General features: G+C 52.3%; 1 protein-coding gene across 4 annotated transcripts in view; it reads left to right on the top strand.

Annotated features, from left to right (window-relative positions):
• The window catches only part of ALPL (alkaline phosphatase, biomineralization associated), a 68,313-nt gene that overhangs the window by 26,367 nt on the left and 29,046 nt on the right, over positions 1 to 12,900 (top strand). The window contains exon 2 of one of the 4 annotated variants that reach the window (XM_073007721.1): positions 1,945 to 2,150. The exons of the other annotated variants lie outside the window; for them this stretch is intronic. The gene's annotated coding sequence lies outside the window, so the exon portion shown is untranslated. The remainder of the gene's footprint in view (positions 1 to 1,944; positions 2,151 to 12,900) is intronic. 4 annotated transcript variants of the gene reach the window in all.

The following is a 12,900-nucleotide window of genomic DNA, read 5'->3' as shown; positions in this document are numbered from 1 at the left end:
GTCACGGGGCTGGCACACAATAGACGCATGGAACCTGGTGGCCAAAGGGTTGTTAAACTCAATGGACAACAACCTGTTGTTGAGGATCCGAGTCCTGCAGGGCTGTTAGGCAAGTCCAGCCCCAAAGCTTTCTATAATTCTACAAGTTTATAGATTCCAAGTAGAAAGTGACTTGTAGGAAGTTGGACTCTTACATTACCACATGCTTGAAACTTGTCAGCTTTAGCTCGTTTGCAAGATTCTTCCTCTGGCAGAAACAGTTGGCAGAATATGAATGACCTGATTTGGTTGCTCACAATCTAAGGGGCTGAGAAAAACTGGCTGAGTTGCAGTTCTGAGGTCAGACTCTGTGTTCCAAGTAACAGAAAAGCCAAGACACACAATGGGGAAATTAATTGGCTCATGGAGCCAGGATGTTGAGAGGAAGGCTTCAGGCATGGCTGCATCTAGGAGCCCAAGTGATGCTATCAAAGACTCAAGGTCTCTACCTTTCTCTAGTCCATCTCTGAGAGGTGGCTTCCTCCTCAGGCTACACAAAGTGCCCCTCCCCACCACTTCACACCCTCATTACCCAGTAGTCAGACAGCGTCTTCTAGCTGGAGCCAGTCAGGGTCCACCTGGGGCTGGAGGTGGGACCAGTCCCACCCAAACCAGGCTGAAAAGGGGAGGGTCACTTTCCAAGGAAACTTGGTGGTATTGTTAGGAAGGGGAAACAGACTCTGGGTGGCCAAAAATGACAGTAGGTGTCCACTCCACTCACCAGAGGGAGCGCAGTGGAGAGCCGTAGAAACTTCTGCATTGTACCTTTTGATTTGCAAAGTTCCTTCCCTTCTAAGACGCCGATACGGGAGGCAGAATGGAGTTTATTATCCCTGCTCTACAGCCAAGGAAACAGCCCTTGAATATTCAGCGAGGACTCTGACTTGTAACCCTGAACTGCCCCCACTGATCTCAGCCTCTCTGTACAGAATTATAAACCCATAGGAGCTGACCTGGGAGCCAGAGGCCAACGTGACTGAAGCCCTTCCATTTGTGGAGCGGGCACTCTGTCTAGATATAAGAGGCCCCCAGGAAGCTGTGATCACGGGAAAGTCCACAGGGAGCTGAGACAGGAGCGTGACATGAGGACCAGTAACAGGGCAGCAGCCAGGCATGGCTTCCTGCAGCTCTCATTGCCAGGACCGCCCCGCTCCCTCCCCCTACACCCCAGCAGAGTGAGCTCATGCAGCCCCACTGAGGCAGGGCTCCCTGTCCCTGGGATGGCTGAGGCACGAGCTCTGCCATTGGTGACCGAGGTTGTCCTGGCATGTGACTGAGATGGGGGTGGCACGTACACTGGACGTGGAGCTGGACAGGCCTGGCCTGAATCCCAGCCCTCCCACACGGTTGCTTTGTGACCCTGAACCTCCCTCCTTTTTCTGAGCCTTGGTTTTTCCTCCTGAGCTGGAGCTGATCATTTGCACTTCACTGGAATTGGAAGACTGGGTGAAAAGCCCCTAGTGTGTAGTAGGTGCTGCATAGAGTTTCTCCCTCTTCCTCTTTGGGTCCTGTTGGTAGCTATGTGACCTTGGCCAAATTCCTTGACTTTTCTGCATACTGGGAGCAATGAGGGTGTTGGTGTGAGGACCAGATGGATTTTCGTGTAAAGTGCTTAGAGCAATAGCACACTCGTGATCACTGTTACTTCTGGCTAACTAACACCTATTGTTTAATGCGTACCAGGCCCCAGGGTCTTGCCCTCCTTGTTTATTGTCTCACTGAATTCTTGTTCCTCCAATGACGTAGGCTCTCACCAGGATGGTCCCCATTTGATGGGTGAGGTGATGTGCCCAAGGTCAACGGGGGCCTGCTGAGCTGCCTGCCCTTGGGTGGGACCTCACCTCCATAGGCCCCAGTTTCCTGTCTGGGGCTCTCGGCGTCAGCCCTGCCCTGCTATGTCCCAAGGTCGCCACGGAGATCAAATGCAAAAGCCACCAGGAGCCTTCTGCCGCCGGCTGGAGCGTCCTCTGGGAATGCGAGGAACGCTGTTATCTGGAGCCCAGCTGCCCTAAGCACTGTCTCTGGGAACACCCGCGTCCTTCCTCCTCTGACCTGAGCCCTCTGCGCCCGCCACCCAGGGATTCGGCTTGTGCTGGCCGCTGCCCAGCAAGGTACAAGTTCATTGTCCCTTTTCCCACAGCCCAGCGCCTCCTCAGCCTCCTCTTACAGGGCCTGTGCAGGGCCATCCGCACAATGGACACATCCTCTGCTAGCGGGAGGGGAGTGGGAAGAGCTGGGATTGGCCAATACCCTGTCTTAAGGATGAGCTGAAGGAGTGGATTATGGGCGGGGGTGTCCAGGGGATGCCCACCTGGCCAGGGGCAGAGCCAGGTCTTGAATCTGGGATCCTCCCCTCCCTGCCACTGCAAGCCCTAAGTGATTTCCACTGCAGGGCTGGCTACAAGATACTGTGCAAAGATCAGAAGAGACTTGGACCCTAGATGTGACTCTGTCTTGCTGTGTGACCTCCAGCAAGTCACCTCACCTCTCCTGTAAAGTTAGGATTGTAGGAGGCCCACCCACTGGGAACCCTGGTGCAGATACAATGAAATAACATTTGGGAACAGAGTGTAGTGAGTATGAATCAAATAGCAGCTGCATGCAATGCCTTCATCTGCAAAAGTATAATGTGTACGTGTAATGTACATATTGCAGAGAGGGCAAATGCTGGTTTGTTTCCAGTCTTGCCTCCTGTTTCAGGAGTTTATGCTTAGTCCTGGGAGATAGAAACATCCCCAAGTAAGGTTGAATTCTGGCTCGCTCACTTATTGGCTGTGTGACCTTGGGCATGCTCCTTAACCTCTCTGTGCTTCTGTTTTGTCATCTGTAAAATGGCGATAATAATAGTGCTTACCTTGAAGGTCGTTGTGAGTTAATATAGGTTCTAAACAATGCCTGGCACATAGTAAGGTCTATGAAAAGTTTTGTTATTATTACTCTTATGAATACAATGACAAAATATGTAAAATAGGATTTTTCTAAAATAGTCTCAGTTTGAAATATTTTCATCAGTGGCCGCAAATCACCATGTATGGAAGTCCAAGACATTGGCATCCACGCTGCGCCTTGAACACTGCCTTGCCTTTCTAGTAATTGGCCCCCCAAATCCTCAGCTAGTAAGTGAGGAGACTTATCCCTGCCCCTGATGTGCTGTGTGACACTGGGGAGGTTGTGTACCCTCTCTGTGCCTTCCTTTTCTTTTCTTTGAGATGGAGTCTCGCTCTGTCGCCCAGGCTGGAGCACAGTGGCCGGATCTCAGCTCACTGCAAGCTCCGCCTCCTGGGTTCACGCCATTGTCCTGCCTCAGCCTCCCGAGTAGCTGGGACTACAGGTGCCCGCCACCACACCTGGCTAATTTTTTTGTATATTTTTAGTAGAGACGGGGTTTCACCGTGTTAGTCAGGATGGTCTCAATCTCCTGACCTTGTGATCCGCCCACCTACGCCTTCCAAAGTGCTGGGATTACAGGAGTGAGCCACCGCGCCTGGCCTGTGCCTTCCTTTTCTTATTTGTGAGAGCAAAGATGGGACAGCCATGTCTCCTAGTACCAGGGAGGCTCCCCCTGCAGAGTGCTGAGGGAAGTGCTGGAGGAGGTGGTTGGCGAACATCTCAGATGCACAGAGCATGCGCCACCTTCCCCCACCGCTTTCTGTACTTGGCATCTAGGCTTGGCGCAGAGCGAGGTGGCCTGGGGCAGAACATGTCCTTTTCATAGCATGGCGGAAGGCTGTGTACCTGCAAAGCAGCCATGCCCCACCCCCCACCCCTGCCTGGGCACTGCAGGCCCCAGGCATGGTGTCTGTGGGCCCCGCTATCCCCTCCCCTGTGATCTCCCTCCCGTGCCTGCCTGCTGCTGTCTCTCCTGCCACCAGTCCTCTGGCTTCAGTCCTTTGCCCACAGAGTTGGTTTGGGGCATCATGGCTGTCCTGGAGCCTCAGGGACCCCCAGGGAAGCTTTGGCTCCAGAACCCAGACCCTCGGGGTTTCCAATTCCAGCTCTGCTCTGTGGCCTTGAGTAAGTGACAGAAGGTCAGCGCCTCACCCTCCTCGCCTGTAAAATGGGGCTGGCGATGGGGCACGTAGTGAGATGAGGCAGGCAGAGGGCCTGCTCTCGACCAGGCCGTGCCTGGGGAGCAGAGCCCTTTGTGGTGGCAGCGATCCAGGAGAACAGGTCTCTGGGAAATCCCAGAGCACATGGCGGCTTGACCGAGTGGGCAGGGAAGGGTCCATCCGTTCTCAGTTCCAGCCCCTCATCTGCCCCACTTGCCTATCTCTGCCCCGCAGTCCATCCACCCCATTTGCTCCCCCTCCCCATAACCATAGCTCTTGACTGACATTCACTCAGCACCTACCACATCCCAGCCTCCGTTTTACGCCCTTGTGTGTATGAAGGCATCCTTACAACAATGCAGTGGCTTCTATTAGATGTGGAGGGGTGAGGTCACCTGCCCTGAGCTGCCCAGCTGGTGAGGGGCAGAGGCAGGATCGGAACCCAGGCAGCCTGGCTCCAGCATCCATCTTCACTGTTGCTGAGCTGTCTCTTCAGCCACCCACCCTCTGACCCCGTCATCCTTCCACCTAGTGACATTCCCTGGCCACCCGTGCTGGCCTCTGCCAGCTGTGGGGCTGCTGCCATCAGCAGAGCAGGATTCCAGCTCTCTAGGAGCTCATCATGGCAAAAGGGTGACAACCCACGATTCTCTAAGGCTCTGATCAATGCCACCAAGGGCTTCACGGCACTGGGCTCTGGGAGCTTGGGGAGGAGCCAAAACTGCTCTCTGGGCTGGAGTGGGGTAGGGAGAGGGCAGGGGGAGGGATTCATTGGTTGGACAGCATGGAACATTCTAGGCTGAGAAGCACGGTGTGCAGAGGTGCAGAGGCTGGGAGCGCTCAGCGGACAGCTGGCTTCTCACCAGCGCCATAAAGATACAGTGGCTTGGCATCAGGCCTCTGGGGCGCTTCCACATCTGTTTCCTGCCAGGATGGGGTGCTGTCAGCAGCTAGAAGTCTGAGCCTTGCTATATATCCCCAGCACTGGCCCACTGCCCTCTAGGGAAGTCCTTCCTTGGATCTGACCTGCAGCCCACTCTGAAACAACCACACATTCCTGCCCAAGCACTTCATCCAGCTCTTCATGACAGCCATAAATAACTTCCTCCAGTAATGAATGCAGTCCTAGCCAGCAAGGCTTGCCAGAGATGCTGGGCTTGGTGGAGAGAGGAATTCCATGTCCCGTCCCTATGACTCTACAGCTGAAATGTTACTGGGTTGGTCTTCAGCAGGGCTCCCTCCCTAGGCAGCTATGCAGGTGCCCCCCAGCCCCTGCCTCATTCCCCATGCCCACCAGGGACACAAGGGCGACTCGGCACTCCTCTCTAGCCACAGCTCCTTGGAAGAGCCCAGAAGGCCCAGCTGACAGGCTAGGGGATGCTGGCTCCAGGCTGACTCAGTGCCCTGTGAGTGTCTCTGGTGGGGAACAGCTGGGAGATGCAGGGTCTGCTTGTAGTGGTTCCTCTCACCGGGCAAGGCTTTCCTCCTCCTTAGGCCTCAGTCTTCCCATTTGGACAGTGGGATGATCTCCAAGACAAAGTTTCCCAAATGAATCTGCTCAGAAAATGACTTGTTAAAAATATAGCTTCCAGCCAGGCACAGTGGCTCACGCCTGTAATCCCAGCACTTTGGGAGGCCGAGGTGGGCAGATCACGTGAGGCCAGGAGTTCAAGATCAGCCTGGTCAACATGGTGAAACCCTGTCTCTACTAAAAACAAAAATTAGCCAGGGATGGTGGTGGGCGCCTGCAATCCCAGCTACTAGGGAGGCTAAGGCATGAGAATCGCTTGAACTCGGGAGGCGGAGGTTGAAGTGAGCTGAGATCGCGCCACTGCACTCCAGCTTGGGCAACAGAGCAAGATTCCATCCTCCCCACCTCCCCCCCCCCCAAAAAAATACAGCTTCCAGCTGGGCACAGTGGCTTATGCCTGTAATCCAAGCATTTTGGGAGGCTGAGGCAGGAAGATCACTTGAACCCAGGAGTTCAAGACTAGCCTGGGCAACATAGTGAGACCCCACCTCTATTTTAAAAATGTAAGTATTAACCAAATGTGGTAATGTATGCCTGTAGTCCCAGCTACTTGGGAGACTGAGGCGTGAGGATCGCTTGAGGCTGTAGTGAACTGTGATCGTGCTACTGCACTCCAACCTGGGCAACAGGGTAAGACCCTGTCTCAAAACAAAAAATAAAAAATAGCTTCCCAGGCCCTGACCTCTGGGAGATTCTGACTTAGTAGGTCTGGGGTAGGAGAAGTAGGAATTTATTTAGGGGGTTGTTGTCTCTCTAATCTCTCTTTTTAAACTTGAATATAGTCACATCCCTCCACTAAGCCCTTTTTTCCCCAACACTCCCTTTATTGAAATCTCATCAGCTCCTCCCCAGAAACCTCGCGATATAGACAGAGTAGGGACAATTAGCCCCTCGATAACTTTTCACAAAAGTACAGACATTTAACTACCTCTCAGGTCATGATAAAAAGCATTTCCGGCCGGGCAGAAATACTGTAGTCCCAGCGACTCGGGAGCCTGAGGCATGAGAAGCGCTCGAACCTGGGAGGTGGAGGTTGTGTGAGCCGAGATCGCGCCATTGCACTACAGCCTTGATGACAAGAGTGAAACTCCATCTGAAAAAAAAAAACAACATTTCCATTGCCCCAGGAAGTTCCTTCATGCACTGCCTAGTCAATCCTCCTCCCAAGATAACCACTTGGGAATAAGGCTTTTTCCATAAGCACCTCAAGTGATTTTTGTAGTCCGGGGCATTTGGGAAATCACAAAAGACCTTCCCAGCCCAGACAGTCTGGGACAGTCTGGGGCTGCATGCTCTAGACCAGGGGCTCCCTAAGGGCAAATACCTGACCCTGTGAGTCCTGCCAGGTACAAGCTGGGGCATACCAGGCGATGCTCCCTGGGGGCACATCAGTTTATTAGGCTGCATTGTAGAGCCTTGGAGGGTGTCCTTGGAGCAGGCCTAGGGGCTGGGTGGGGAAGGCCCCCGGCTGAGCTGATGTGGAGAGAGTTTGGCACAGGGATGTCCCTGGGTAGGTCCCATATGGAGGCCTGTGTAGGGCCTGGCCCCGTACGTGCCATCGATGTGACCCTGGGCCATCTTCATCATGGTCAGCTGGTCCTCCATTTTCTCACCTATAGAGGGGGACAGCTCTGTCTCACTCTCAGGGTTGTTAATGAGGACACAGCAGGTCAGGTGTGCCACAGTCAGCACCTGGTGCACCATAGCTCTTGAATGGGAAACCAATGTTAGACGCCAAAGGAAACAGCTTCGGAGGCGCAGGGACTGACCCGGCCTCACACACCTGGGAAGGGTGGAGCCTGGGCTTGGATCAGATTTGCTGGCTGTGTGACGGTTGACCCAGTGACTTCACTGCTAGGCCTTGGTTTCAAAATGTGGTGACTGAGAGTGGTGCTAAGGCCCTAAGTTTGGGTCATGCTCTCACCGAAATGAGAACCTGACCAAAAAGGGGGAGTTTTAAAACAAAATTATGAGCTGGCTGTGGTGGGTCACACCTGTAATCCTAGCACTTTGGGAGGCCGAGGCAGGTGGATTGCCTGAGCTCAGGAGTTCAAGAACAGCCTGGGCAACATGGTGAAACCCCATCTCTACTAAAAAATACAGAAAATCAGCTGGGCATGATGGCATGCGCCTATGGTCCCAGCTACTCAGGAGGCTGAGGCACGAGAATTGCTTGAACCTGGAAGGCGGAGGTTGCAGTGAGCCAAGATCATGCCATTGCATGCCAGCCCGAGCAACAAAGCAAAACTGTCTCAAAACAAAAGCAAAATTATGAGAGGCTATTGTTTGGACTAAACGCATACTCTAGGCCCCAACAGACCAGACGAAACCTAAATAGAGTCACTTGTGCTAAATGTGATATCATCAAACTAAAACTTTAAAAAGAACACATAAATGCTAAAACCAGATTTTGTTTTGTTTTGTCTTCTTGTAAACAGGACGTTCCAACATTAAAAAAAAATACCTTCTAACCCTTAAAAAAAACCTAAAGTCTTTATTCCCACCTTACAAAACCCACTGTCTTGCTGTTTCCCAGTGGGTTTCAAGACCAAATTAGTACATTTACAATGGTGATAGTGACATCAGTGACTCAAGTTTTGGTCAATGTCTCAAAAAAAATTTTTTTTTCTTTTTTTTTTCTTTGAGATGGAGTCTCACTCTGTCACCCAGGCTGGAGTGCAGTGGCCGGATCTCGGCTCACTGCAAGCTCTGTCTTCCAGGTTTATGCCATTCTCCTGCCTCAGCCTCCCGAGTAGCTGAGACTACAGGCGCCCGCCATCTCGCCCAGCTAGTTTTTTGTATTTTTTAGTAGAGACGGGGTTTCACCGTGTTAGCCAGGATGGTCTCTATCTCCTGACCTCGTGATCCACCCGTCTCAGCCTCCCAAAGTGCTGAGATTACAGGCTTGAGCCACCGCGCCCGGTCTACAAAATTTAAAAAATAACTAAAAGAAGGGAATTGTTAAATCAAGTCTAGCCTAATGCTGCTTTCTTACATATTTTAAGTTCAGCCTAACGGTTTCTCTGTACATTGTAAACTATAAGTAATAGAGGTATAAACAGACCATAGCCTACACTTGTGCCAATCACCAAATTTTTTTTTTTTTTTTTTTTTTTTGACAGAGTCTCACTCTGTCACCCAGGCTGGAGTACAGTGTTGTAATCTCAGCTCACTGCAACCTCCACCACCCGGGTTCAAGCAATTCTCCTGCCTCTGCCACCCAGGTAGCTAGGATTACAGGCGCCTGCCACCACGCCCCGCTAATTTTTATATTTTTAGTAGAGACAGGGTTTCACCATGTTGGCCAGGCTGGTCTCGAACTCCTGACCTCAGGTAATCCACCCTCCTCAGCCTCCCAAAGTGCTGGGATTACAGGAGTGAGCCACCATGCCCAGCCACCAATTACCAAGTTTTAGTCAATCAAATGTAGCCATCCGTTCAAACCATGTTCAAATATGACAAGTGCTAAGCTGTAACCAATCTGACTATACCTTACTTCTGTCTTCTGTACCTCACTTTACTTTTTTGTCCATAAATCTTCTACCAAGTGGCTGCGCTGGTGCCTACTCTGGCTCAGGAGGCTGCCTAATTTGCAGATTGTTCATTGCTCAATTAAACTCTTTTTTTTTTTTTTTAAGACAGAGTCTCGCTCTGTCGCCCAGGCTGGAGTGCAGTGGCCGGATCTCAGCTCACTGCAAGCTCCACCTCCCGGGTTTACGCCATTCTCCTGCCTCAGCCTCCCGAGTAGCTGGGACTACAGGCACCCGCCACCTCGCCCGGCTAGTTTTCTTGTATTTTTTAGTAGAGACCGGGTTTCACCAGGTTAGCCAGGATGGTCTCAATCTCTTGACTTCGTGATCCGCCCGTCTCGGCCTCCCAAAGTGCTGGGATTACAGCTTGAGCCACCGTGCCCGGCCAACTCTTTTTTTTTTAATTTAATTTAATTTTATTTTATTTTATATTTTTTTATTTTTTATTTTTTTAAAATTTGATTGAGACAGAGTCTCGTTCTGTTGCCAGACTGGAGTGGGGTGGCACGATCTCAGCTCACTGCAACCTCTGACTCTCTAGTTCAAGCGATTCTCCTGCCTCAGCCTCCCAAGTAGCTGGGATTATAGGCACACATCACCATGCCCAGCTAATTTTTGTATTTTCAGTAGACACGGGGTTTCACCATGTTGGCCAGGATGGTCTCAATCTCCTGACCTCGTGATCCACACACCTCGGCCTCCCAAAGTGCTGGGATTGCAGGCAACTCTGTTAAATTTAAATCAGCTGAAGTTTTTCTTTTATCAATAGGGCTAATAATCCCCACCCTGCCAGTATCACTAGGATGTTGTGAGGATCTGATGCAATTTGAGTTACGGGAATGTTGAGAAAGAAAAGGGCGTAATGGAGTAACAAGATTCGTTTTCCTGTTACGGTGAGGTCAGTGGCCTTTCTGGGATCAAGAAGAGGGGACTTTCCTTGGCACCAAGAGGGTAAAAGTGTCTCCCCCTGACCTTGGGTATTTTGTGCCATGGGATCTGAGGTGTACCAGGAGGCAGGAAGCATGATTGGAAAAGGCCTGGTCTAACGGTGCACAGCTGTGCCTATGTCACGTGGCTTGACCTCTCTGGGCTGTTTCTGACTCTGTGAGATGGGAATCATAACCACTCCCCTGACTTCATGGGATGTTTTGGGAGAGACTGGATCTGGGTTGGGGGGACAATTTTGGAAGCAGAAAAGACCCCTCCGTGCTGGCAACAGCTCGTCCACCTCCGGCCTGTGTGTGCTGCCTCCTGGGTGACCGCTGGCTTTAGGCCAGCGCCTGGCAGGGCTTGACTAAAGCCTTCCTAGGCTGCTGCTATCTCAGTTCTGAGCTACAGGCTGTGGAGACCAGCAGATTTGGGCTTAAATCCCGGCTCCACTATTGCACCTCTGAGCCTCTGTTTCTCTGCAAATGGGGATACTAGTCTCTAGCCCAGATGGGGCCTGGTACACAGTAGGTGCTCAATAAGAGCAGTTTGTCTTCTTCTGAACATAGGTGCATCCCTCTGGCTGAGGTAAGCACCAACTCAGATTTCTGGGCTCATAGATGGGCTGGAGCAGCTGCTGCTGTTAAGGGAAAACCTCTGCTACTAGCCAAGGGGTTCCCTTCCTTCTGTGTTTTTACCCCACAGGGCACCTGGCACAATGTCTAGCACATAGTAGGTGCTTTGTCTACACTGGCTGGTCAGTTACCTCCAAGCTGTCAGAAACTATGTCTGTCCTGTTCCCGACTGTTTCCCTAGAACCTAGCACAGAGATACCCAGCAGGAGCTCTGTAGGTATTTGCGAGTGAGGAATGAATGAACAAAGTTGAATGAACAAGCATCGGGTCCTCCCCTGGGGCTCAAATGGGAGAGGGGAGCTTCGTAGCCTGCTCCCCCTCCCACCCCAGCACCCCATTTCATCCCGCCTGACTAATCCACAAAGATTAACTTAGGGATAAAGCAGGTCACAGCCACTGACCTAGGGCTTTGGAGCTAGTGTGACCGACTGTGTGCAGGGCGTGGTGGCCGCTCCCAGGGCCCTCTTCGCCTCAAGATGGCCCTCCTGTCCCCCATCCTGGATGTGGTCCTCACGGTGGCCCTCAGCCTCCTCCTTCTGGGGCTGGCCCTGGGTCTCCTTTGTTTCTTCACTTGCCGCCTGGCCAGGCCGCTCAGGTAGGGGAACTCACCTGGCCTGACTCCCCCCGCTGCCAAATACCCTGCCCTAAGCTTGTTTGGCTTCCCTTATTCTTGTGGGATGGAGCCAGCGGGGCACTCGTCTCTCTTACTCTTCATGATGGGGAAACTGAGGCCTGGAGAGGTTGAGCCCTGGAGTCAGCCTGGGCTTGAATGGAATGTGGTCGAAGACTAGCCAGACCCTCTGCTCGGGTTCCTAAACTACAAAATGGGGGCTGTTCATCCTTATTGTGAGATCAGGGATGTAAACAGCATGGGGCTGAGTGCGACATGAGGGCCGAAGAAATGGTAGTGACACGTTTGTCCCGTTCTTCTATCATTTGCCCCAGATCTTCTGAGATGCAGCCCAGGGCTGGCTTTTTGCCCTGCTCCAGGATGCTCCCGGGCCCTCTGCCCAGATTGCTGAATCAGTCCTCAGAGCCAAGGCCGGCCTGGCCCCTCAGCCCCCTCCACTGCACTGCCAAGTAGCTGCTCTTCTGGAGCCACAGCCTAGCCGGGGCTTCTATAATCAGGCTACAGAGGAGCCGGGAGCCTGGCAGAGAAGGGAGGGAGGGGGTGGCGATGGGGCTGACACACACCCGGAGGCCCCATTTTAAGCTGGCAGGACATTGGCGGAGGGTGGTGGGCAGCCGGGGCCCCCGCAGCCCCAAACTGGGCCCCTCCACTTCCAGGGCTGCCAGAGAGCAGCCAGGAGCCTCTGCGAGGGGGAGGGGTCTGAGGGGTGGGCCCAGCAGGGAGGCTCTGGGTTCTGAAGGCTTTCCCAGGTCCCCACCCCCTCCTTGTCCTGAGCAGAGGCTATGGGAGAAGGCACCTGCCTCCAGGCCAAGCCTATCTCAGTGTGTATCCCTGGGGCCAAAATTCAGAGCATCCCAGCCTGAACTGGTGGCACTTACGAAACTGCTGCCATGTGCAAGCGCTCGGGATGCAGAGATGGCTAAGATGATGGTCTTTACGCTCATGCAGCTTCAGGCTAGCAGGGAGGAGAGACAAACCAATAGCCGAAAGAATAATCATGTGGGGCTGGATGAGCCTTTTGGAGTTCCCGGATCACTCTACACTTTTATTTTTCTGTATTCACTCACCTGTTTTGGACCCTAGGTGCAGACAGAGTGGGATGCATTATGTCTCTTAGCATATGACATACCCAAATGAGCTCTCAGTTCTTGTTTCATTTATTCGTTTTTTCCTTTGTCCCCACTCCCTGCCTCCCCACTGCCATTCCCACAGCTCCCCGAAGTCCCTATGCTAATGTACGTAATATGGCCTTGGATTTGTAAGTGTCCTTGTACGTTACACAGTGTTCTGTCCATGGGAGTGGTTTGTACTTACATATACCGCGTTTGATTCTTTACATTCATCACTCAGTCCTCTGCCTTTAGACTCCACCATGCTGCTGTTTTGACGTCTAGTTTTAATACCACGGCCGCACAGACATGGCCTCCACCACTTGTTACTAATTTATTTCGCTAGTTGTGGACAACGAGGCTGCCCCAGCTCCTCACCATCATAAGCCAGCATTAAAAGGAGTTTGCCAAAGCTTTCTCCAGTGAGTAGGATGGTTTCTGCAGGTTTT

This window comes from Chlorocebus sabaeus, chromosome 20 (genome assembly GCF_047675955.1).
Source record: "Chlorocebus sabaeus isolate Y175 chromosome 20, mChlSab1.0.hap1, whole genome shotgun sequence".
Lineage (NCBI taxonomy): Eukaryota > Metazoa > Chordata > Mammalia > Primates > Cercopithecidae > Chlorocebus > Chlorocebus sabaeus.
Note: the sequence above shows the minus strand (reverse complement) of the source record. Positions and strands in the feature narration are given on the sequence as shown.